Source organism: Trachypithecus francoisi, unplaced genomic scaffold (assembly GCF_009764315.1).
Source record: "Trachypithecus francoisi isolate TF-2019V2 unplaced genomic scaffold, Tfra_2.0 Lachesis_group9, whole genome shotgun sequence".
In the NCBI taxonomy this organism is placed as follows: domain Eukaryota; kingdom Metazoa; phylum Chordata; class Mammalia; order Primates; family Cercopithecidae; genus Trachypithecus; species Trachypithecus francoisi.
The window spans coordinates 9,870,332-9,894,309 of record NW_022681474.1 but is presented as its reverse complement, the minus strand read 5'-3'; the positions used below and the strand labels follow the sequence as shown (position 1 = coordinate 9,894,309).

General features: G+C 43.8%; 1 protein-coding gene across 3 annotated transcripts in view; it reads right to left on the bottom strand.

The window, feature by feature from the left end:
* Window positions 1-23,978, bottom strand: part of SFMBT2 (Scm like with four mbt domains 2) — a 259,882-nt gene that overhangs the window by 183,776 nt on the left and 52,128 nt on the right. The window lies entirely within an intron of this gene.

Genomic DNA, 23,978 nt, shown 5'->3' with positions numbered 1-23,978 from the left:
ATGTTTTGACACCATCCTCGGTCTTGTCACGGTAAAAGTGAGTTACCACAAGATCTGGTTGTTTAAAAGTGTGTGGCACCTCCCCCTTCTCTCTCCTCCTGTTTCTCCAGCCCGTGTAAGACATGCCTACTTCCCCTCGCCTTCCACCATGATTGTAAGTTTCCTGAGTCCTCCCCAGCCATGCTTCCTATACATCCCTTGGAAGTGTGAGCCAATTACACCTCTTTTCTTTATAAATTACCCAGTCCTGGGTATTTCTGTGTAGTGGTGCAAGAATGGATAATAACACAGGCCTCCAAGACCATCAGAGCTCCCGTCCCAACTCCCATCAGGCCCTGTGTACCTGCCCTGGAATCAACTGCAGACAAAAATGGCAGATTCAGTCTGTCACACTCGGACCTCAACAAGTCATGTTTCCAGTTCAATTCAAATCAATCTTCAAATACTTTCTGGTGCACCAATCCTTGCCAGCCTGGCCCCCAAAACACGGCTCGTCCTCACCTCACAGCAAACTCTGCTGCACCATCTGCTGACTCACAGCTTTTCACTAAGGTCTTTAACACTTTCGTGTCTTCACTATCCATGCTAACCCAGCCCTCCACACGTGACCTCCTAAACCAAACCAACTGCTCTCGTTGTCTTCCATGGTACAGAAATGACAGTAGCTAATGGGAAAAACAACCATAAGCTGGCTTGTCCTGCTCTGTGCTAACCAGTGAGGAAATTCACCATGAGGGAAAATTAAGTCATCTCACAAAGACCACATTTGCCCTGAGAGAATCACTTCTGCCATACCTCAAAAAATGAATAAAATGTGCATGAACTTCACTGGAATTACAATTGACCCTGTAAAACTGAAATTCCAGTTTTCCCACTGAACCCCCCAAAAGTCAAATATCTGCATGTAAATTTTGACTCCCCCAAAAGTTAACTATTAAAACCCTACTGTTGATCTGAAGCCTTACTGATAGTAGTTGATAAACACATATTTTGTATGTTCTATGTATTTTGTGCAGTATTCTTATCAAGTATGCTAGAGAAAAAAATGCTATTAAGAAAATATAAGGAAGCAAAATATATTTAGTATTCATTAAGTGGAAGTGGATCATCATAAAGGTCTTCAGCCTCATCATCTTCACGCTACATAGGTCAGGAGGAGGAAGAAGAGGAGTTGGTCTTGCTATCTCAGGGTGGCAGAAGCAGAAGAAAACCCATGTATAAGTGACTCACGTATAAATGACTCACGCAGTTCAAACTTGTGTTGTTCAAGAGTCAACTGTAGTTGTTTTCAAGATGCTCACATCTTCTTCCAAGTCTGCTCCATCCCCATTCCCCAGCGCACACATCCTCCCTAAGTCAGTCCTACATGCAGTCTGCACTCTTCCCAGATTATTTTGTCTCTCATTGTTATAACCAACAGGCTCTTCAGGGTAATGTCTGCTGTTCAGGTACAGGGACGCTTGCTTAATTTCAAATCTTCTATTTAAAACTGAATTGGCAGCCAGGCGCAGTGGCTCACACCTGTAATCCTACCACTTTGGGAGGCCAAGGTGGGCAGATCACCTGAGGTCAGGAGTTCGAGACCAGACTGACCAACATGGTGAAACCCCATCTCTACTAAAAATACAAAAATTAGCCAGGCATGGTGGCAGGCACCTGTAGTCCCAGCTACTCAGGAGGCTGAGGCAGGAGAATCACTTGAACCTGGGAGGCGGAGGTTGCAGTGAGCAGAGATCGTGCCACTGCACTCCAGCCTGGGTGACAAAGCGAGACTCCGTCTCAATGAATAAATAAATAAATGAATGAATAAATAAATATTGGCTTTTCAATGAAAACAAATAAGTTTCAATACAACTGAATTGACTTTTTGCTTCACACTTACTCAAATCAATTCCACACAAAAGAGTTGGATGCTTTGTAACTTCTCTTTAGGGCAAAAATAAATGGGTATGTTCTTAATGTCAGAAAAATGCTAAGAGCTCAAGATACTTTTTTTTTTTTTTTTGTTGAGACGGAGTCTCGCTCTGTCGCCCAGGCTGGAGTGCAGTGGCCAGATCTCAGCTCACTGCAAGCTCCGCCTCCCGGGTTTACGCCATTCTCCTGCCTCAGCCTCCCGAGTAGCTGGGACTACAGGAGCCCGCCACCTCGCCCGGCTAGTTTTTTTTTTTTTTTTTTTTAGTAGAGACGGGGTTTCACCGTGTTAGCCAGGATGGTCTCGATCTCCTGACCTCATGATCCGCCCGTCTCGGCCTCCCAAAGTGCTGGGATTACAGGCTTGAGCCACCGCGCCCGGCCAAGATACTTCTTTTCTTCCTATTTTGAAACAACCATAATTTGACTTCAGAATAAAATTTCTTTCATCAAAAATGTATGTTTTGATAGGTGCACTGCATAGGATTCTAATAGCTCTAAAATCTGCTTCAGTTTAGAGCTGTGATCTTCATCACCCCTAAGCCTTGTCTCTTACTCTCCACAAATTAGACTGCATCCTTAAAAGGCATCCACTGACAGATTTCACAGGGAGTGATGTGGGCTGGGCATTGCATTCCACGGCATCTGAGCTACTCTTAGACAGGCCAACTTCATCATTCAGAGCAAGCACTGAATAAACCTCCTCCAACTTATATGAATGTAACCCACTTCATGGCTGTCAGAGGGAAGAAATAAGCCTTCGAGAATCCTCTGTACTAACATGGCTCCCCTCATGATAATGGCTAGGCTGGTTGCCAGAGTTCCCACAGCCAAGCCTCCAGGTTAAGTACTAAATAATGGCCCAGAGGGTCAGCAGGATGAGCTAGTTCCTAAGTGAAAGACTCTCATTACTCAATGAGTGCTTAGGGCCTTAACACTAACCGATTCATGAAGGTCTGACGGGGCATGAATGTGCAAGTGAAAGCCATGTAGGTTGCTGAGACAGCCATAGTCGGTGGAGATCCGTCAGTGGCTGGCCTCAATTCCAGCCTTTTGGGATTTGTTACATTTGTATGTTCTATGTATTATGTACGGTATTCTTACCAACAAGTAAGCTAGAGAAAAGAAAATGCTATTCAGAAAATCAAAAGGAAGCGAAAATATATTTAGTATTCATTCAGTGGAAGTGGATGATCATAAAGGTCTTCATCCTCATCATCTTCATGCTGAGTAGGTGAGGAGGAGGAGGAGGAGGAGGAGGAGGAGGAGCACTGGTCTTGCTGTCTCATGGGTGGCAGAGGCAAAGAAAAGCCATGTATAAGTGACTCATGCACTTCAAATTCGTGTTGTCCAACAGTCAACCGTAGTTGTTTTTAAGATGCTCACATCTTCTTCTAAGTCTGCTCCATCCCCATTCCCCAGCTGACACATCCTCCCTAAGTCAGTCCTACACACACTCTGCATTCTTCCAGGTTATTTTGTCTCTCATTGTTACAACCAACAGGCTCAAGCAAGGCAAGAGGATGGCTTGAGCCCAAGAAGTGGAGGCTGCAGTGAGCCATGATGATTCTGCCACTGCACTCTAGCCCAGGCAACAGAGCAAGACTGTATCTCAAAAAAAAAAAAAAAAAAAAAAAAAAACTGCAACATGATAGCTTCTGAATATCATTAGATGAGGTGTCATGTCCTTAGGAGCCCATGTGTGACCTCAGCTTGAAGAGAGCAGATGGGAACACACTGCCAACCAGTGCAAGGTCCCAGCAGTCATTGACTTAAAAAAAAAAAAAAAGCAAAAAGAAAAGAAAATTAACAAACAAAATAACTGGGATAGAAACTGCAGGAATTCTTTGGGGTACACAGAAACTAAAGACATGTCTGGGAAAGAGCATGACTTGATTTAACGATCACTCCAGCTGAAAAACAAAGCCCATGCAGATAATCAGGAGCGCTCTACGGAACCAAATGCCAGTTTCAAAGCACCCAGGACAGAATAAGCTCATCTTTTCTGCAGTGTGAAATGCTAAGCAGCAGAGGGCACCTCCATGTTTTCTACTCCTAATATGTCTCTACAGAAAAGCCATTACAAAGAGTAATCCCAATATTAGCATGTAATCAATTCACCTAAGGCAATCAGTGAACTTCCTCTAGGCTCACGGCCATCCAAGCTCACATCTGGAGCAGAGCAGGAATGTTCCTGTTGTGGACACTAAGGATGAGTGCTCACTTGACTGGACATCGGAAAATGCAAAACATGGGACCGCTACAGCTATTCGGTAACACAAACCCATTTTCACCACCACATTCAAACCCAAACCTACTGCATTTAAATCTAAAGTTCATTCTGGTTCTACTAAAGGAAGAGAAATGCAAATTTTCCATTCCCAATACATCATTTAAAATATAAAAGAAAAGCATTCCTTTTCCCTGTTTTGCTTTTGTTTGGAGAGGAAGAGGGGTGCAGATCTAATTTTAGTTTTTTATTCATTCAACAAATTTTTGAGGAGATAGAAGAAGATACATTGCATTTAACTTCCACTAGAAGGGTATTTTTTATATCCATTTTTGGTTCTGCGTTGTAGAAATCATTTTGTAAACAAAGACTCTCTTTAAATACCAGAGCTTTGCAATTATTCTACACACACATGTGCAGAATTATCTTTTAGAGACACATACTAAAATATTTACAGATGAAATAGAATGATGTCTAAGAGTTGCTTCAAAGCAACAAGAGTCTGGAAAACGAGGGTGGTAATATTGATTAAACAAGGTTGGCTTTGAACAGCTCATGGCTGAAGTCGGGTAACGAGCATACGAAGTTCACTATATATTCTGTCTACTATTGGTTATGTTTGAGTTTCCCATAATAAAAAAGTTTTCAAAGCAGAATGGAGGGGCATTTTGCCATTCTTTTAGCAAAAGGAAAGTTGCCAACCAGAGCAAATAGTTATTTGAGCTCCAGTTTTTAGTTGAGTGTGCCAATGAAGAGTTGAGAAGTTGAAGACCTTCATTAATCCCTTTTTCCTTCTTAAATCTACTGGGTCCGCAGCTCACTGCCCCATTAAAATAATAATAAAAATAATAATGCTACCATGTGTTCACTGTGAAGGCTCCAAGGTCCCCAAGGGAAACAACCCGAACACCAGCAAATTGGTACTAAAGAGAACTCAGTATACATGTGTCTGTTACGACAAGCAAACAGGGATATTATGTGAGTTTAGAGCACATTTATTGACCTTCTGCCAATATGTTAAGCACACATAAGCATACATGCCTGTGCAAATTTGACTCGTAAACTGAATGGATGGGGGAACCAGAATATCCTTCTAGAAGGGAAGGATAGCCTACAGAATTTAAGTATTGCACTGGAGTGAGTCTTTCAATCACCAAAAAAAAGTTGATTTACACAACTCCGGTATCAAAAAATGTAATCACTCATGTCCATATTTCCTTTGTTTTACCCAAAACTATCAGGAAACAACTGGGAAATGAGCCAAAACACAAACCACTTGGATTCAAAAACTGTCGAAAGCAACGTTACTAACATTTCCATGTGTTTTGAAGAAGTTCATTAGACTTTTTTGTGGGGAGGAGGAGGAGGTACCTATGTGTCAGGGTGTCAGAGTAATTTGGTGTACAGATAATTTTGTCACCCAGATAATTAGCCTAGTACCCGACAGGTAGTTTTTTAATCCTTACTTTCTTTCCACCATCCACTCTCCAGTAGGCCCCCATGTCTGATTCCCATCTTTATGTCCATTTGTACTCAATATTTAGTTCCCACTTCTAAGTGAGAACATGCAGTATCTGGTTTTCTGTTCCTGCAAAGGATGGCCTCCAGGGACATCCATGTTGCTGCAAAGGACATGATCTTGTTTTTTTTTTAAATGGCTGCACAGTATTCCATAGTGTATGTGTAACACATTTCCTTTATCCAGTCTGCTGTTGCTGGGCATTGAGGTTGATTCCACGCCTTTGCTATTATGAATAGTGCTGTGGTGAACACACGCATGCATGTGTCTTTATGGTAGAATAATTCCTATTCCTTTGGGGATTGCCAGTAAGGGACTGCTGAGTTGAATGGTAGTTTTAACTTCAATTCTTTCAGAAGTCTCCACAGTGCTTTCCACAGTAGCTGAACTAACTTACATTCCCACCAGCAGTATTTAAGCATTCTCTTTTCTCCACAACCTCACCAGCATCTGTTATTCTGTGAATTTCTAAGAATAGCCATTCTGACCGGTGTGAGATGGTGTCTCATTGTGGTTTTGATTTGCATTTCTCTAATGACTAATGATATTGAGCATTTTTCCATATGCTTGTAGGCCATGTGTATGTTTTCTTTCAAAATGTGTCTATTCATGTCCTTTGCCCATTTTTTTAGAAGCCTTCCTACACAAGAAAACCATACTGATGTTGATGGAATAAGCTGATGGTTCTAACTTAGAGGGAAACCATTAAGATCCTGGGGACTTTGGGTTTGAGGGGGTAGAAAATGTACGTTGTCACTACAACGTCTACACTGGTTGTTCTGTTCCTCCAAGAAAGACAAGAATCTTGGCACGGTTGTTGGATAACATCTCCTGAGAGTTTAGGTAAGATGAGAAGAGAAAATATTCATCCCTAATATTATTCTCTTCCACTGGCCCAAAGATCATAGGCCAATTCACAATTATTCACATGCTCTGAAAGATAGCACAGTAAGCTAGAATTTGACTGAAGTAGTCAGGGGCTTTTTTGTGTCTTCCTGGTTTAATCTCTTGTCCTATTTGTGCATGCACAAGTCAGCTTCATAGGGGAAGAGAGGAAATATTTTTTCTGTCTTTTCATATTCCTAACACTCAAGTATTAGGCATGTTTGGGTTTCATGAGTTAGGAAGGTGAGTTCCATGTGGGTGGACAACTGATACCGTTTTGCTGTGTCACCACCCAAATCTCACCTAAAATTACGATAATCCCCGTGTGTCAAGGGTGGGGCCAGGTGGAGATCATCGAATCATGGGAGCAGTTTCCCCCATACTGTTCTCCTGATAATGAGTAAGTCTCACAAGATCTGATGGTTTTATAAAGGGAAGTTCCCGGCCGGGCGCGGTGGCTCAAGCCTGTAATCCCAGCACCTTGGGAGGCCGAGACGGGCGGATCACGAGGTCAGGAGATCGAGACCATCCTGGCTAACACAGTGAAACCCCGTCTCTACTAAAAATACAAAATAATTAGCCGGGCGTGGTGGCGGCGCCTGTAGTCGCAGCTACTCGGGAGGCTGAGGCAGGAGAATGGCGGGAACCCGGGAGGCGGAGCTTGCAGTGAGCTGAGATCGCGCCCCTGCACTCCAGCCTGGGCGACAGAGCCAGACTCCGTCTCAAAAATAAATAAATAAATAAATAAATGGAAGTTCCCCTGCACAAGCTCTCTTGCCTGCTATCATGTAAGACGCGCCTTTCTCCTCCTTTGCCTTCCACCATAATTGTGAGGCTTCCCCAGCCATGTGGAATTGTGAGTCCATTAAACCCTTTTTTTCTTTATCAATTACCCAGTCTTGGATATGTCTTTATTAGCAGCATGAGAACTGACTAACATAACCACCATGAAAGAAGAGAGGGAATCCAGGAAGCTCTCATTTGGCGGTTCTGTCTATAATTTATCACTATTTTTTTAAGAGCTATGGCACATGGATAAAGATGATACAAGAGGGTTGTAATGTGATTTCAGGCAATCAGGAGAAAAAGGAGGCAAACAAGGAAAGTGAAAGAACCGTGACAGGGCTTCACAGAGAGATGGAGCCAGGAACCTCCATGGCGGAGATGTACCACCACAGAATCAGAAAGCTGAACGGCTTCCCCGGGGTCTGCAGGTGAGATACCTTCGAAGGTGTCAGGGCTTATAAAAGACGATTCCACATCCCAGACCTTGTAGCTTCAAATGACCTCTCTAGGTGTCATGATATCCCTTCAAGACCATTCCAAATACATAATTATCTCCGACGGAAATAAGAAAATTACAGTTTAATAAACTAATAACCCCAAAAATATTTATTTTTACTTGTTTTTTTGAGACGGAGTCTAGCTCTGTCACCCAGGCTACAGTACAGTGGCAGGATCTCCACTCATTGCAACCTCCACCTCCCAGGTTCAAGTGATTCTCCTGCCTCAGCCTCCCGAGTAGCTGGGATTAGAGGCACGTGCCACCACACCCAGCTAATTTTTGTATTTTTAGTAGAGACAGGGTTTTGCCATGTTGGTCAGGCTGGTCTCGAACTCCTGACCTCGTGACCTACCCACCTTGGCCTCTCAAAGTGCTGGGATTACAGGCGTAAGTCACTGCTCCCAGCCCAAATATCTTTTTTACATCCTTCATTCTATGGCCAAGTCTACAACTGCAGAAGAGTTGGAGTATCAACAAGTTGCCCAGCAGTAAATAGCCACAAACACAGAAGTGTGTCCTTCCCGTCTCCCCAGACCCATCAACAGACGGTCTTAACCAAGTGTTCTATCTCCTGCATAAATGGCATTCACCCATCCTCCACGTCTGCACAGCGACACAGACACTAACCAGAACGGAAATCCTCTGGGAGGCAAAACTTCCACTTCAACATTCCACTTCGAGTGCCAAGAACAGTCCCTGACTCTGAAATAACAGATCCCCGTTATTTAGCAGAGCGCTCAGATGCTACCTCATGTAGGGCAAAAATAAAAGCACAGAACACCTTAACTCTGTCGTCCTCACCCCGCTAAATTCCCACATTCTTCCTTGCTTCAAGATTAAAGTCCAAGCAGCAGAAGCTACTGGCCTAATTTTGAGCCTGACATTTGACTATATGCATCCTATAATACACACTGTATAATTTTTGCTCTTATCCCCTTGTGCAAAGTGATTGAATCAAATCACCAGCCTTGTTTATAATCTGTTGTGCTTTGTTTTACTTCTAGACACTTGTAGGATCTTTCTGACCGCTGTGTCTTGATGATTGCTTGCATTCATCTTAAACAGTAAAAAGCAGATTGAAATAGAGGACATGGTAAAGAGTGTGAGCAAGACACAGGTAATATTTAAAACAAATCTTTTAGAACCATCTCTTACAAATATTGTGCACAGGTAACATTCATCTCTTTAAACGTTAATGCAAGGGAAAGTGCATACCCTATTCCATCAACAGCAAAGATCACGTTTTTTAAACTATAGACAATACATTTTGACTCCCAAATGAAGAAAAAAAAAGCCATTCTGTTTTGTATTTTAACACTTTTACATTTTCCTTTAGACGTTTTCCAAAGATGAAACAGTTATCTTTAAAAATTTTTTGTAGGCTGGGCAAGGCAGTGCACGCTTGTAATCCCAGCACTTTGGGAGGCCGAGGTAGGAGGTTCACTTGAGGTCAGGAGTTCAAGACCAGCCTGGCCAACATGGTGAAACCCCCCCTCTCTACTAAAGATACAAAAAAAAGGGCCGGGCGCGGTGGCTCACGCCTGTAATCCCAGCACTTTGGGAGGCCGAGACGGGCGGATCACGAGGTCAGGAGATCGAGACCATCCTGGCCTACACGGTGAAACCCCGTCTCTACTAAAAATACAAAAAACTAGCCGGGCGAGGTGGCAGGCGCCTGTATTCCCAGCTACTCGGGAGGCTGAGGCTGGAGAATGGCGTGAACCCGGGAGGCGGAGCTTGCAGTGAGCTGAGATCTGGCCACTGCACTCCAGCCTGGGCGACCGAGCGAGACTCCGTCTTAAAAAAAAAAAAAAAAAAATTTAGCCAGGCATGGTGGCAGGCACCTATAATCCCAGCTACTCGGGAGGCTGAGTGAGGCAGGAGAATCGCTTGAACTCAGGAGGCGGAGGTTACTGTAAGCCAAGATTGCGCCACTGCGCTCCAGCCTGGGGAACAAAACCAGATTCTGTCTCAAAACAAACAAAACAAAAATGTGTAGCTAAATGATCTGTGACAGAAACTAACTGTCCCCCCGGGCTTTTTTCCCTCCCTTCTTTGTTTTAGGAAAAGCAGCCTCTCCACCCCAGGGATTTTGGCTAAGAGGAGCCCCACAGCTGTGGGGTACCTTTCCCAGTCTCTTTGTAGCTAGATATGGCCTGGTGGAATCCCAGGAGACCGAGTTTTGCTAGTGGGAGGTGAGCTGCTGTCCCCAGTCTCTCCCTTTCCCTCTTTCTTGCTGGGCCACTTGGAGGAGAACCAGCCTTCCACCATGCAGACATGGCATTTGGAAGAAAGAGCAGTAAACTTCTAAATTAACTTGAGCCACAGCATTTTAGCGCCTTTTGGGAACAGCAGTTGTAATCCTAACACATAAACGACATCATGAAAGCCCTCACATGAGCTGGAAGCAAAAATCCCTCAGGAAAAGGGGAAATCTTGAGAAAGAAAAATAGAGAATCCAGAAAGAAAGGATAAAAGGGACCATGAAATTTAGAAGGAAAAAAGAAACTCACAAAAATGACCAAATCTCTTTGTTTTTAAAACACTCTTAAAAATCTTTGTAGTGTTTGAACACAGTATTCATATGCAGGTAGAGAAGAAAGATGCTCCTCTAAATGGAAAAGAGTTTCTTTTGTTAGCAGAAAGAGGAGCTAAATTGGGAAATTAAGCAGGCAAGCATCTCAAAAAAAATTAAATTTGATCTAAACATACTGTACTTTGATGAGAAAGGGCCACAGCCAATTATGGTAATAGAATTTTTAATTGACACTTATTTGCTGGTTAGTTATTTATGTTAACATTCACCCTGCAGAATCCTTCAGAGAAATTCACCCAAGAAGGGCACATAAATACATACACTTAACTGAAAAAACCATTAACGGTACTTACAAATCTAAAGATCCATTTGGGCTCTAAAATTAATTTTGATGGGCTAACAAATTGCCCATTAGATGTATAGATGAAAAACGTAGAGCACATACTGCTTTCTTCATTTCACAAAACAAATCTAATGAAACATTACTCCAAGTAACGCTACACCAGGCATATAAATCATCATCACCTCTTCATCCCTACGAGTCAATAAAACATTTGAACAAGAAAAGACGTTTTAAAAACATTTTATTTTCTTTGGAGCTCTTCAAAGAGTTTGGGTCGGTTTATGTTTAAGGGTGGTGGGGGAGGTTCGTGTGGGATCAGGGAGTTGTTACACTTTGTGATGGTCTAGGATGTGATGGTGTCAAAAGAAGAAGTTGTGAGACATCCTTTTCTAAGAAATATGTTGAACAGAAGCTAATGACTTGACATCACTCCCTACTATGAAAAAAAAATAATTACAGATCGTTTTAATGGCTATAACTTGTTCCTATAATCCATGATGGGCTTTCGGGGGCTCTTGGTAACCACTGTGTAAATGTCATTAAGGGCTTTTCAAAAAACTGGCATTGTTTAATCAACTCTGCTTCACAGCTCTGTTAGTTGATAAGAAATCATCAGAAAAATAATTAGGAAAACCCTCAAAATCATACTAATCTTCAATTCTTTGATACTTCCTCTGATTAAATCTCCTTGGAAATACAGGTTAACCACTGTAAATTCTTGCTGCATACCCTAAGAACATTTTAAAAGACAAACATTTAAGCCTCATGTTGTATAATCATTCTATCTTCTGTTGGATATAACCAGATTTGTGCTAATATTCAGAAAGCAGGCACATTGTTTTAAAAAACTGCTTCCCATCCATCCTTTTTGAGAGAAAGGCAGCTTCTCCAACACAAATGCTGTTTGGCCTGGATGTAAGCTCTTTGGTACATTTCAGTTTCCGTGAATGGCAGGGAACCTGCCACAGTCATTTCTGCAGCCTCAGGCTCTCAGGGTGTTCAACTCCTTAGAAGTGGTAAGTTCGGTGTCTTGTCACCACCATGACAAGGATGAGACCTCCACAAAGGACATTTGGATGAGAAACGGAGAGAGCCCTGGCCACAGAGATCCCAGGTCAAGAATGGTCACCCACCCATTCTCTACCTCTCCGACTCTGCTTTCCTTCTCACTCCTAAGTCTCATGAATCTGTGACGAACCTCCCTATCCATTTTTAAATCCCCTCTCTTGAAATCACAAGAATCATAGAAACTTTCCATAACCTCAGAGATCATAAATGTGAAAATGATCTAAAACAAAACGGCCCAGCATCAATCAAAGCTGTTTTGCTCAATCTCCAAATGGTGTGGAATGGCACGTGTGATGGAATGCTCAGCACAGACTGCCTAACTCTGCAGCCCTCCAGAATTTCACTCCAACATAGTCTCAGGCTTGGTTCAGAACTACCATGTCAAACTTAAAGTGGACAGAACACCCTATGGGCAGGACAGGATGCAGTTTGGATCCTCTCACTTTCAATCCCTGACTCTTTTTTTTTTCTTTTTTTGTGGGGGAGGACAGAGTTTTGCTCTTGTCGCCCAGGCTGGAGTGCAGTGGTGTGATCTCAGCTCTTACTGCAACCTCCGCCTCCCAGGTTCAAGCAATTCTCCTGCCTCAGCCTCTCAAGTAGCTGGGATTACAGGTGCCTGCCACCATGCATGGCTAATTTTTTGTATTTTTAGTGGAGACAGGGTTTTGCCATGTTGGGCAGGCTGGTCTTGATCTCAGGTATCTGCCTGCCTCAGCCTCCCAAAGTGCTGGGATTAAAGGTGTGAGCCACCATGCCCGGTCCTCAATCCCTGACTCTTTTATCCACGTCTTGCTTCCTAAGACCCTCAGCGTGAGACCACGAATGTCTGTCCCCTGCCCATCACCAACTGAGGACACTGGGATTTCAAGGACTGTATTTGATGGACTGAAGATGCCGATGCAAAAATCATCCAGTGTCTAGGATGTCCCTATGGGAAGCCAACTCTCAAAGAGGCAGGAAGGCTACATCGGCACCTCATAGGCGCATGCTGACATTCAAGGAGCCACTCAGACCCACACACCAGCTCCCTCTCCAAGCTTGCTTCATTCAGGGCCCTGGGAAGTGCTGTCCACAGTCCCACTCCACAGCCCTCTTCCCATCGTGTTTGGAGCTGGGTCATGGTGGCAAAGTCAGCCTTGATCCTTCCTAGTAAGTTTCCCAGACTCCTGCCCAATTGTGTCTTAGTTCCTAGATTTTTTTTTTCCCATGGGGTACATCCGGCTGATGGGATCTTGTCCATCCTGCTGATGGGGACTTCTCTGTTCTGGCCAGTCCCAATCCCCAGGTCTGAGGCATGCAACCTGAACTGTCCATCTGGAGGCACATTCCACATGCTGGGACCTTAACACTTCATCTTAGAAAATTAGAAAATCGACAGCAAAATATATCTGAACTATCAGCTGTGACCCCACCCAGCCACCCTTCCGGGCCTGCCTTATTCTGCACCCATGATGGCTCTAGCATCTGTCCTCTGCCACACTTCAGTGCCATCTTGCTTCCTCCTGACAAATGCCTTCCCAAAGTGGCCATGAACTGGCCATGATAGCTCGCTACATCTTGAAATACAAATATGTTTAATTTTTGTGTAGCTTGTCATTGCTCCAGGCTCACTGTGTTGGTTTACGGAGTTCCCACTTTTAGGAAACTGGAATAAAGACTGTTCTATACTTTAAGTCTGCATGACAAAGAAGAGAAGAGTTCTACCATAGCTCTAATACTAATACATTTCAACTCCTAGAACAGCAGGTTTTCACAATCTTGCTTTTCCTCCATGCAAATCCCCCTGAGGTTAGCCTTTGCTCTTGCCACCTACTTGGTAGATATCAAAGAAATTTACAACTTTTTGGAGGATTGAGTGCCATAAATCAATTATTCTGCTTTACTATGCAATAGCTGGCAATTCCCTTGGTGGTAACCACACACCCTCTGGATCTGTGGATGGGGCTATCTGCTCCTGTGGTAAATGGCATCAGATTGCTCTACTGTTGATACCATTTTTCCCAGCTCCTCTACCTCCTTCCTTGCAATTGGGTGGCCCGCTATGATTTACTTGTGATATCAATATGCACGACTAACAGCTGTCTTCTCATGCTTCTAATTTTCTGCTTCCAACATGTGCTGGGCTTCAAAATCAAATAACGTGATTGTTGTCTATGAATGTGGTAGGATTTGAAAAGGCCCTCCAGTGAATAATACACAAACACTAGTACTAATTAGTTTTGTGTGTTGTTGTTTTTGCATGGAGGCTTTGTTCTGTATTCATTTAACAACTGCTGAGCTTTAACTATGTGCAAGGCATTATAAGAAATCAAAAGGTGAATAAAATACCATCCTTAACCAGAAGAATGGGGATGGATAACAACTGCATTCCTCATTACCACCTTCATTCTTAGCACTGCTCTAAGGAGTTTCCACGAATCCCATTTAATGCACAAAACGATCCTGTAAGGCGGGCCTCATTATCCCCAGTTTACACACGGGAATATTGCAGGTCACAAAGTTGAGAGAGCAAATACCTAGCCCAGGTTCGCACATTTAACTAAGTGGTGGCATTAGGATCCGAAATGTGTATTTCTGATAACAAATCATTCACACAGCCTCACTTTCATAAGCAAATGGCTGAGATCAGGTATCCACAAACAATTACAGCACAGAGCAAAAATAATCATTTTAAAGGCAGTATGATCAAAATTCTCTGAGCTCACAGCGCGTAAACAGGCAACTCCTTGACAGTATTCTGGACAGTGGACGTGGCCGGGTGAGGAGCTACTGACTACAGGAAAGACACTATGTCCCTGTGCTGTATTTCAAGTGCCCTGCGATTAGGGCACAGACGCTTCTTCACTCATACAGCCCTTTGTCAAGGCCTATTAAAGCCTCTTACCAAAAAAAAAAAAAAGGAACAACCTGATAATGTGATGAGGAGGGAACTTTCCATGTGACAGGTTACAGAGAGCGTTTGCCATCCACGTGAGAGCAAGGTTATGTCAATTCGTCACCGTGAAGATGAGGACAGTGTGACGCAAGCAGATGAAGTGGCTGTTTTCTGGGCAGGCCTGAGCCCCTCGCTCAGGCCACGTGACTCACACCAGCACTTCCCACCCCGTACGCTGGCCAGAGGAGTCACTTACTACACAGAACTCAGTCCCAGAGATGCCAGTGTTTTGTTTCAATACCAGCAGAGAACAGGGGTCTTTCTATTCATCCACAGGCGGATTCTCCCAGAAGGAACGCTCCAGGTGCCCGGGTCAGGTCAGCGCCCGGCTCTTGGAAGTTTCCATAGCAGTTTCGCAACATGGCGAAACCCTGTCTCTACTAAATATACAAAAAATTAGCTGGGTGTGGTGGCGCGTGCTTGTAATCTCAGCTACTTGGGAGGCTGAGGCAGGAGAATCGCTCGAACCCAGGAGCTGGAGGTTGCATTGAGCTGAGATCGTGCCACTGCACTCCAGCCTGGGTGACAGAGCACGACTCCATCTCCAAAAAAAAAATAAATAAAACAAAAAATAAAAATAAAAATATACATGTATCAGTACTACTTTAACAGCCTGTATGGAGTTCTTTTTCCTCCCTGAAATTGCAGAAGCAGCCTATATCCCCCAGACTCTTATCCCAACTTCTAAAAACGTTTGGCATAAAGATATGTTGAGACAGGGTCTCACTCTGTCACCCAGGTGGGAGTGCAGTGGTGCAATCACAGCTCACTGCAGCCTCGACCTACTGAGCTCAAGCAGTCCTCCTGCTTCAGCCTCCTGAGTAGCTGGGACTACAGGCGTGCACCACCACACCTGGTGAATTTCTTTTTTAGAGAAGGCGTCTTGCTATGTTGCCCAGGCTTAGACAGACACATTTTAGAAACTCAAAAGAAAAGAAATGCTATCTCAGAGAAGTTCCCACCCAGACTAGAGGAGTCATATTCCCCACGCTTCCAGAGATCAGAGTTTCAAATCAGCTCCCAACACCTCTTGCTAAGCCAAGGAGTGAAACAGTCAAGAGCAGGGCAGAAATGACCAACAAATAAATAAGTACACTGGGGCCATCACAGAAAACATACTTTGCCAAAATTGAATTGATCACTGAGTACACACTATCAGCCAGAAGTTGACTATCTTACTGGTGTGCTTCAATACAAAATGCTTAATAACAACCATATCATATATTCCCACCCAAAAAACACCAGGCACAGCGTGGAACCCCAATATGCACTGATTGATATTAAAGTGTTTCCATTTCTATGGCAACAGTAATGTGGTGATAGAGTGGACCAAATCAGCAGCCAGTAACCATTTTTACCCATCAACCCAAGATCTTCCTGTCAGCTCTTGTTTTCCTATTAGCAAAGAACTCAGAGAAAGACTTGCAAATATATTACCAAAGGAATCCAATGACGGAAATAGAAACTCAGCAAATGCTCAATTATGATAAATCCTTCCAAAGCCCTGAGAACGTCTAAGCATCTAAATTATAAAGAAAAAAACATCTTAATGGATGAACGAGAAGGGCTGTGGTTGAGTACCATCTGTGAAAACTGGTCCTCAAACTTTCTTGTTCATATACCCCCCATACAAGAATCTTGAAAACCTCATGTCCTCCCATCATGCATTTTCAATTTGGCATTGAGAAATGTTTCATTCATTTCAATAGTCACAAAGGATATAATTTCCTGTGTATTGCAACTCTGACATTTGGAATAAAACTCCTATATTACTCGCATAAATATACTCAGTAAATGATCTGATACCGTCCATCCTACATTTAAAATTATACATAAAAGGTCAGGCACAGTGGTTCACGCCTATAATCCCAGCACTTTGGGAGGCCGAGGTGGGTGGATCACCTGAGGTCAGGATTTCGAGACCAGCCTGCGCAACATGGCGAAACTCTGTCTCTACTAAATATACAAAAAATTAGCTGGGTGTGGTGGCGCGTGCTTGTAATCTCAGCTACTTGGGAGGCTGAGGCAGGAGAATCACTCGAACCCAGGAGCTGGAGGTTGCATTGAGCTGAGATCGTGCCACTGCACTCCAGCCTGGGTGACAGAGCACGACTCCATCTCCAAAAAAAAAATAAATAAAACAAAAAATAAAAATAAAAATATACATGTATCAGTACTACTTTAACAGCCTGTATGGAGTTCTTTTTCCTCCCTGAAATTGCAGAAGCAGCCTATATCCCCCAGACTCTTATCCCAACTTCTAAAAACGTTTGGCATAAAGATATGTTGAGACAGGGTCTCACTCTGTCACCCAGGTGGGAGTGCAGTGGTGCAATCACAGCTCACTGCAGCCTCGACCTACTGAGCTCAAGCAGTCCTCCTGCTTCAGCCTCCTGAGTAGCTGGGACTACAGGCGTGCACCACCACACCTGGTGAATTTCTTTTTTAGAGAAGGCGTCTTGCTATGTTGCCCAGGCTTAGACAGACACATTTTAGAAACTCAAAAGAAAAGAAATGCTATCTCAGAGAAGTTCCCACCCAGACTAGAGGAGTCATATTCCCCACGCTTCCAGAGATCAGAGTTTCAAATCAGCTCCCAACACCTCTTGCTAAGCCAAGGAGTGAAACAGTCAAGAGCAGGGCAGAAATGACCAACAAATAAATAAGTACACTGGGGCCATCACAGAAAACATACTTTGCCAAAATTGAATTGATCACTGAGTACACACTATCAGCCAGAAGTTGACTATCTTACTGGTGTGCTTCAATACAAAATGCTTAATAACAACCATATCATATATTCCCACCCAAAAAACACCAGGCACAGCGTGGAACCCCAATATGCACTGATTGATATTAAAGTGTTTCCATTTCTATGGCAACAGTAATGTGGTGATAGAGTGGACCAAATCAGCAGCCAGTAACCATTTTTACCCATCAACCCAAGATCTTCCTGTCAGCTCTTGTTTTCCTATTAGCAAAGAACTCAGAGAAAGACTTGCAAATATATTACCAAAGGAATCCAATGACGGAAATAGAAACTCAGCAAATGCTCAATTATGATAAATCCTTCCAAAGCCCTGAGAACGTCTAAGCATCTAAATTATAAAGAAAAAAACATCTTAATGGATGAACGAGAAGGGCTGTGGTTGAGTACCATCTGTGAAAACTGGTCCTCAAACTTTCTTGTTCATATACCCCCCATACAAGAATCTTGAAAACCTCATGTCCTCCCATCATGCATTTTCAATTTGGCATTGAGAAATGTTTCATTCATTTCAATAGTCACAAAGGATATAATTTCCTGTGTATTGCAACTCTGACATTTGGAATAAAACTCCTATATTACTCGCATAAATATACTCAGTAAATGATCTGATACCGTCCATCTACATTTAAAATTATACATAAAAGGTCAGGCACAGTGGTTCACGCCTATAATCCCAGCACTTTGGGAGGCCGAGGTGGGTGGATCACCTGAGGTCAGGATTTCGAGACCAGCCTGCGCAACATGGCGAAACTCTGTCTCTACTAAATATACAAAAAATTAGCTGGGTGTGGTGGCGCGTGCTTGTAATCTCAGCTACTTGGGAGGCTGAGGCAGGAGAATCGCTCGAACCCAGGAGCTGGAGGTTGCATTGAGCTGAGATCGTGCCACTGCACTCCAGCCTGGGTGACAGAGCACGACTCCATCTCCAAAAAAAAAATAAATAAAACAAAAAATAAAAATAAAAATATACATGTATCAGTACTACTTTAACAGCCTGTATGGAGTTCTTTTTCCTCCCTGAAATTGCAGAAGCAGCCTATATCCCCCAGACTCTTATCCCAACAGTCTCGTAATGTTTATCCTATCCAATTTCTCTGCAACAACAACAAAAAGTAGGCAGTATATAATTCAACTTTTAAAAAAAAAAATTTCGACCATAAAAGAAAAATTTTCTTTTGGCTTAGATTATTAAAATTGTCACTAGTCTTGGTCAAAACAATATGAATAACATGGCAGTGTCACGAGTAAACATAAAAAGATAAACTGGTGTGTCTGGATGTCACGGCTGGCACGGTGGGTATGAGATCTCGATACCTCAGATGGTGGCATCCTTCTCAACCAACGTGGGAGAGGAAAGAGGGAGAGAGGGCGGGACAGGTGGGAAAGGACAGCACTGGTCTATTCTCAGGCAGCTCAGTCTCATGGAAGAGACAGGCCTGGTGGATGTAGAAACTGGCTCCCTAAATTCATTCATGCCCAAATCATGCTTAGAAAGACTTCTAGTTCACGGGGCTCTATCTGAACCCTAAAACGGGCCCAGACACCCCAGGTGTGAATACAAATGTAGCTCACGTAGCACATGTTTTAAGATTTACAAGTTATTAATCAAGCAAACAGGCTTTTAAGTAAAGTATGCTCTGTCCTCCTACACTGACAAATATATCTTCATAATGTCAATCAAAAAGTCTGGAAAAGCGCTAGTGCACACAGATGACAGAAAGTTGGCAAAAAGCCAGAGATGACTAAATTCAATTATGACAACATGAGTCTGGGTGTTCTGCTGATGGGCCAGCAATGTTTAGATGAGTAATCAAATAAAGACTTACAGAAGTCATAAATGATTATATCTTTATCCCTTTGACCTTCCTTTCAGCAAAATTAACTATTTAGTTAAAAATCTAGATTTTCACATAATTTATGTTCTAGTCACAGAAATCGCCTAACAGACTAAAAGATAAAATATCATTATACCCAATCTACTTCATCTTAATTCTTTTCATCAAAATACATAAACTGAAGAAAATGCTAAATTCAAACTTTTTAATCATTTTGTTCAAAAATGCTATTTTCCTTCTAAGTGTCAGACGATTCCAAATCTCCTCCTCCTCTAAGATTCTAAAGTATCTACTAAAATTAACAGGAAAATGCAAATTAAAATTAGTGAATATCAAACATTTTAATTTAAAATATTAAAATAAAATTAAATATTTTATTTTTTCAGCACCAAATCTCATTAAGCGTGTTTATAAAGAAATAAAAGTATCCACAGTTCTAGCATTCAACATTCACTCAGTTGCCAATGTAAAAAGTCAACATCGGCTTCATCCATGTCACGTCCAGGGTTCCAGATTCCCATGTGTGAAAATAGTGTGAATTTGTATGGTAAAATATTTCATTTTCATTTTGTAAAACAAAGTTAATTTTGTTCATGCCTGTAACCCCAGCCCTTTGGGAGGCCAAGGTGGGTGGATCACAAGGTCAGGAGTTCAAGACCAGCCTGGCTAAGATAGTGAAACCCCTTCTCTACTAAAAATACAAAAAAATTAGCTGGGCATGGTGGTAGGCACCTGTAATCCCAGTAACTCAGAAGGCTGAGGCAGAGAATTGCTTGAACCCATGAGGCAGAGGCTGCAGTGAGCCAAGATAGAGCCACTGCTCTCCAGCCTGGGCGACAGAGCAAGACTCCATCTCAAAAAAAAAAAAAAAGCCCCAGTCAACGTATATAACTGTTGGAAATTCTGTACTAATTTCTTCTAGAATAGAAACTGCTCAGCACTATTGCAAAGTGATTCTTCACTACGTAAAAAATTTATTATATTTGTGCTTTCTGAAAGAAGTAATTTGACCATTAATGTATCTTTTACTCTAACAGTGGCAACACCACAGCTCACAAAATCACAGCATTCAGACACGGCTATTTTTCTCCCAAGGGCACGAGAGATGCGGAGAATCTCTCCGCTTGAGCCTGATGTGTAGGTACAGTTGCTGGGGAACAGTCCTGGGAACAGGATCTGAAGGAGAGGCAGCTCCGTGCTCTTGAATACATGTAGTTGTCTGTGCATGTGATTCTCTGCATTCTCTAAAAGGCACACCCCAGGCTGGAGGCCCCTCTCATCCTGGTGGAAGTGTAATGCTAACCTCAAAGGCTGTTCACGTGTTCGTTTTTTCTCAGGGTTGAGGACAGGCCATATAATGATTAAGATGCAGGCTCTCAAAGGAGTTCAAGGCGACCCATGATGAAAGCACACTAGCTACTGCGTTTTTGTTATTGTTGTTGTGTTTTGTTTTGTTTGAGATGGAGTCTTGCTCTGTCACCCAGGATGGAGTACAGTGGCGTGATCTCGGCTCACTACAACCTCCGCCTCCTGGATTCAAGCAATTCTCCTGCCTCAGCCTCCCAAGTAGGGATTACAGGCATTTGCCACCACGCCTGGCTAATGTTTGTATTTTTAATAGAGACAGCATTTCACCATGTTGGCCAGGCTGGTCTTAAACTCCTGGCCTCATGTGATCCTCCCTCCTTGGCTTCCCAAAGTGCTGGAATTACATTACAGGCGTGAGCCACCGCGCCCAGCCAGCTACCGCCTTTTTAAATGCATGCCACAGAACCTTGTATCCGGAAGTACATCCTCACTAGCAAAATCCCTTGTAAGTAATCCCAGTGGGTACCTGTAGAGTAATAAGCAGTTATGGAAATTGACACTGAACTCAGATAAATCATGGTGGCCCTACTGAGCAGCAGGCAGTGAGCCTAAAAAAATAGGTGAAATATCTCTGCCTCTTCTTCCTACCCACTTTGTATTAGTTTTCAAGAGAATCTCTGACCTGTCACTCTGACATTTACACTTTCACAGAATTAAAGATAATCCATGCATTTACTTCACAATCTCTCAAATTGCTACCAGAGCTTTCTGTTAAGGGCATCTATATTCAGAAATATCAACTGAACACTGTCTGTTAAGGCAAACCAGCACAGTGATTCCAAGTGTACACAAAATGTTCTGCCTCTCCAGAAGGCATTAAGATGACACCGGGGAGAGCAAGTGGGTGATGCAGCTCCAGCTCTGAATTCGCGCCTGGCAGGTTTAATTTTATGCGTCAACTTGGCTGGGACACGGTGTCCAGACATCTAGTCACACATTACTCTGGGTGTTTCTGTGAAGGTGTTGGAGGCGAGTAACATTTAAGTAAGTACACACTGAGCAGCAGATCGTCCTCCTGCATGTGGGTGGGCCTCATCTAATCAGTCGAAGGCTGGAATAGATTGAAAGGCTGACCTCCCGGGAGCCAGAGGAGATTCTCCAGCAGGCAGCCTTCGGACTTCATCTGCAACATTGGTTCCCCCTGCTTCTACAGTAGATGGCCTTCAGACTCCAATTGCAGCTTTTTCCTAAGTTTCCAGCCTACAGATCTTCCCCTTGTTTGAAAACCTTGACTCAAACAATTCCAAATTCACCTCTGAATCATCCTTGGAAACCATCTAAGTTCCCAAGACTTTGAACTGAAGTTGTACTCGCCAGGCTTGAATATGATTCTAGACTCAGGAGACAAGTTATGCACAAACCAATCATTCCCTGAGAGCCAGGCTCAAAAAGGCAGACTCTCCCTAATGACCGGCAGAACTGAAGGACTCGAGCTGGAGGCACGACCGTTGGCATGGCTCTGGAATGTTGGCACAGCCCTGGAGTGAAACTCAATGGAACCCAGCATGGCCCTGGGACATCAGCATAGCCCTGGAATGAAAGCATGGCCCTAGAACATCTGCATGGCCCTATGACATCAGCATGGCCCTAGAACACCTGCATGGCCCTGGAACAGAGGCATGGCCCGAGAATATCTGTACAGCTGTGGAATGGAGACATGGCTCTAGAACATCAGCATGGCGCTGGAACATCTGCTTGGCCCTGGAATGGAGGCATGGTGGCCCTGGAATGAAAGCATAGCCCCAGAACATCTGCTTGGCCCTGGAATGGAGGCATGGCCCTGGGACATCAGCATGGCCCTGGAATGGAGGCATGGTGGCCCTGGAATGGAGGCATGGTGGCCCTGGAATGGAGGCATGGTGACCCTGGAATGGAGGCATGGTGACCCTGGAATGGAGGCATGGTGGCCCTGGAATGGAGGCATGGTGGCCCTGGAATGAAAGCAGGGCCCTAGAACATCAGCATGGCCCTGGGACATCAACATGGCACTGGAACATCTGCTTGGCCCTAGAATGGAGGCATGGTGGCCCTGGAATGGAGGCATGGTGACCCTGGAATGGAGGCATGGTGACCCTGGAATGGAGGCATGGTGACCCTGGAATGGAGGCATGGTGGCCCTGGAATGGAGGCATGGTGGCCCTGGAATGGAGGCATGGTGGCCCTGGAATGGAGGCATGGTGACCCTGGAATGGAGGCATGGTCCCAGAACATCTGCATGGCCCTGGGACACCAGCATGGCCCTAGAACATCTGCTTGGCCCTGGAACGGAGGTATGCCCTGAAACATGGAGCCACGAGAGGAGACTTAATAAGAAGCAGCAGGGAAGTCAGAGGCTTGTATAGGAGGCCAGAGCTGGGAGCACAGTGGGAGAAGCTCCCCAGTCCAACAAACTAGAGGACGGTCAGCGGCACGATGAAGAGTGAACAGGTGGAGGTGGAGGGGGAATAAAGGGAGGTCAACGAGGAAGGGTCAAGCCTGGAGCAGCCAGATGTCCTACAGGCTGAGCCGTGCCCAGGGGGGCTTGTCTGTGTAAAGGTGACATGGGGCTTCCCTTGCAAGTGACAACCAAGGATCATTCAGGACATTCCAGGGTCCACCCAGGGCAGGAACGTGGCTGGATGGGAGCTGAGCCCTCCACGCACCCAAGGCAATGATCATCTGAGCTGCATCTGGAGGAGGCCAGGGCCAGGATCCTTACAAGGGGAGGTGGGGCACCAAGGGAGGGAGGGGCCACATGAGTTGGAGGCTCTGACAATTTCGGAAGTGAAGGAGTTAACACGGAGGCAAAAATCAGCCACAAGGCCATGGAAACACACAGCACCAACTCCCCCTCGAATTCCACTCAGAATCAAACACATGCTTGACTTAAATTACATATGTTGCTGGGTTGAGAAGCAGGAGAAAATAAATTCATTTATGACTAGCACTAAAAAGGAAAACCTTCTAGTCACTGCTTCGTGCTTACAGTTTTCATGCAGTGCAGAAAAACCCAAATAGCATCTGATGCAATTTACATAACTTTCCATAATCTCATGGTTACCATTCGGCAAAGAACTTCCAGACCGCATCTCTTCCATTTATTTGCCGCCAAAAAAGACAAGTTGGAAAATATTCTGGACAGCAGCTTTCTACCCTACTCTTAAAAATCACCAAGAAACCAATTCTACAACGTTTCTCAGTGATATTCAGTCTGACCATTCTAATCTAAAGTCTTAATGATATCATCTAATCAATAAACAAATATTTACAGACCCCCTGCTATTTTCAAAGCATGGCTTTCAGAACTGGCCAGA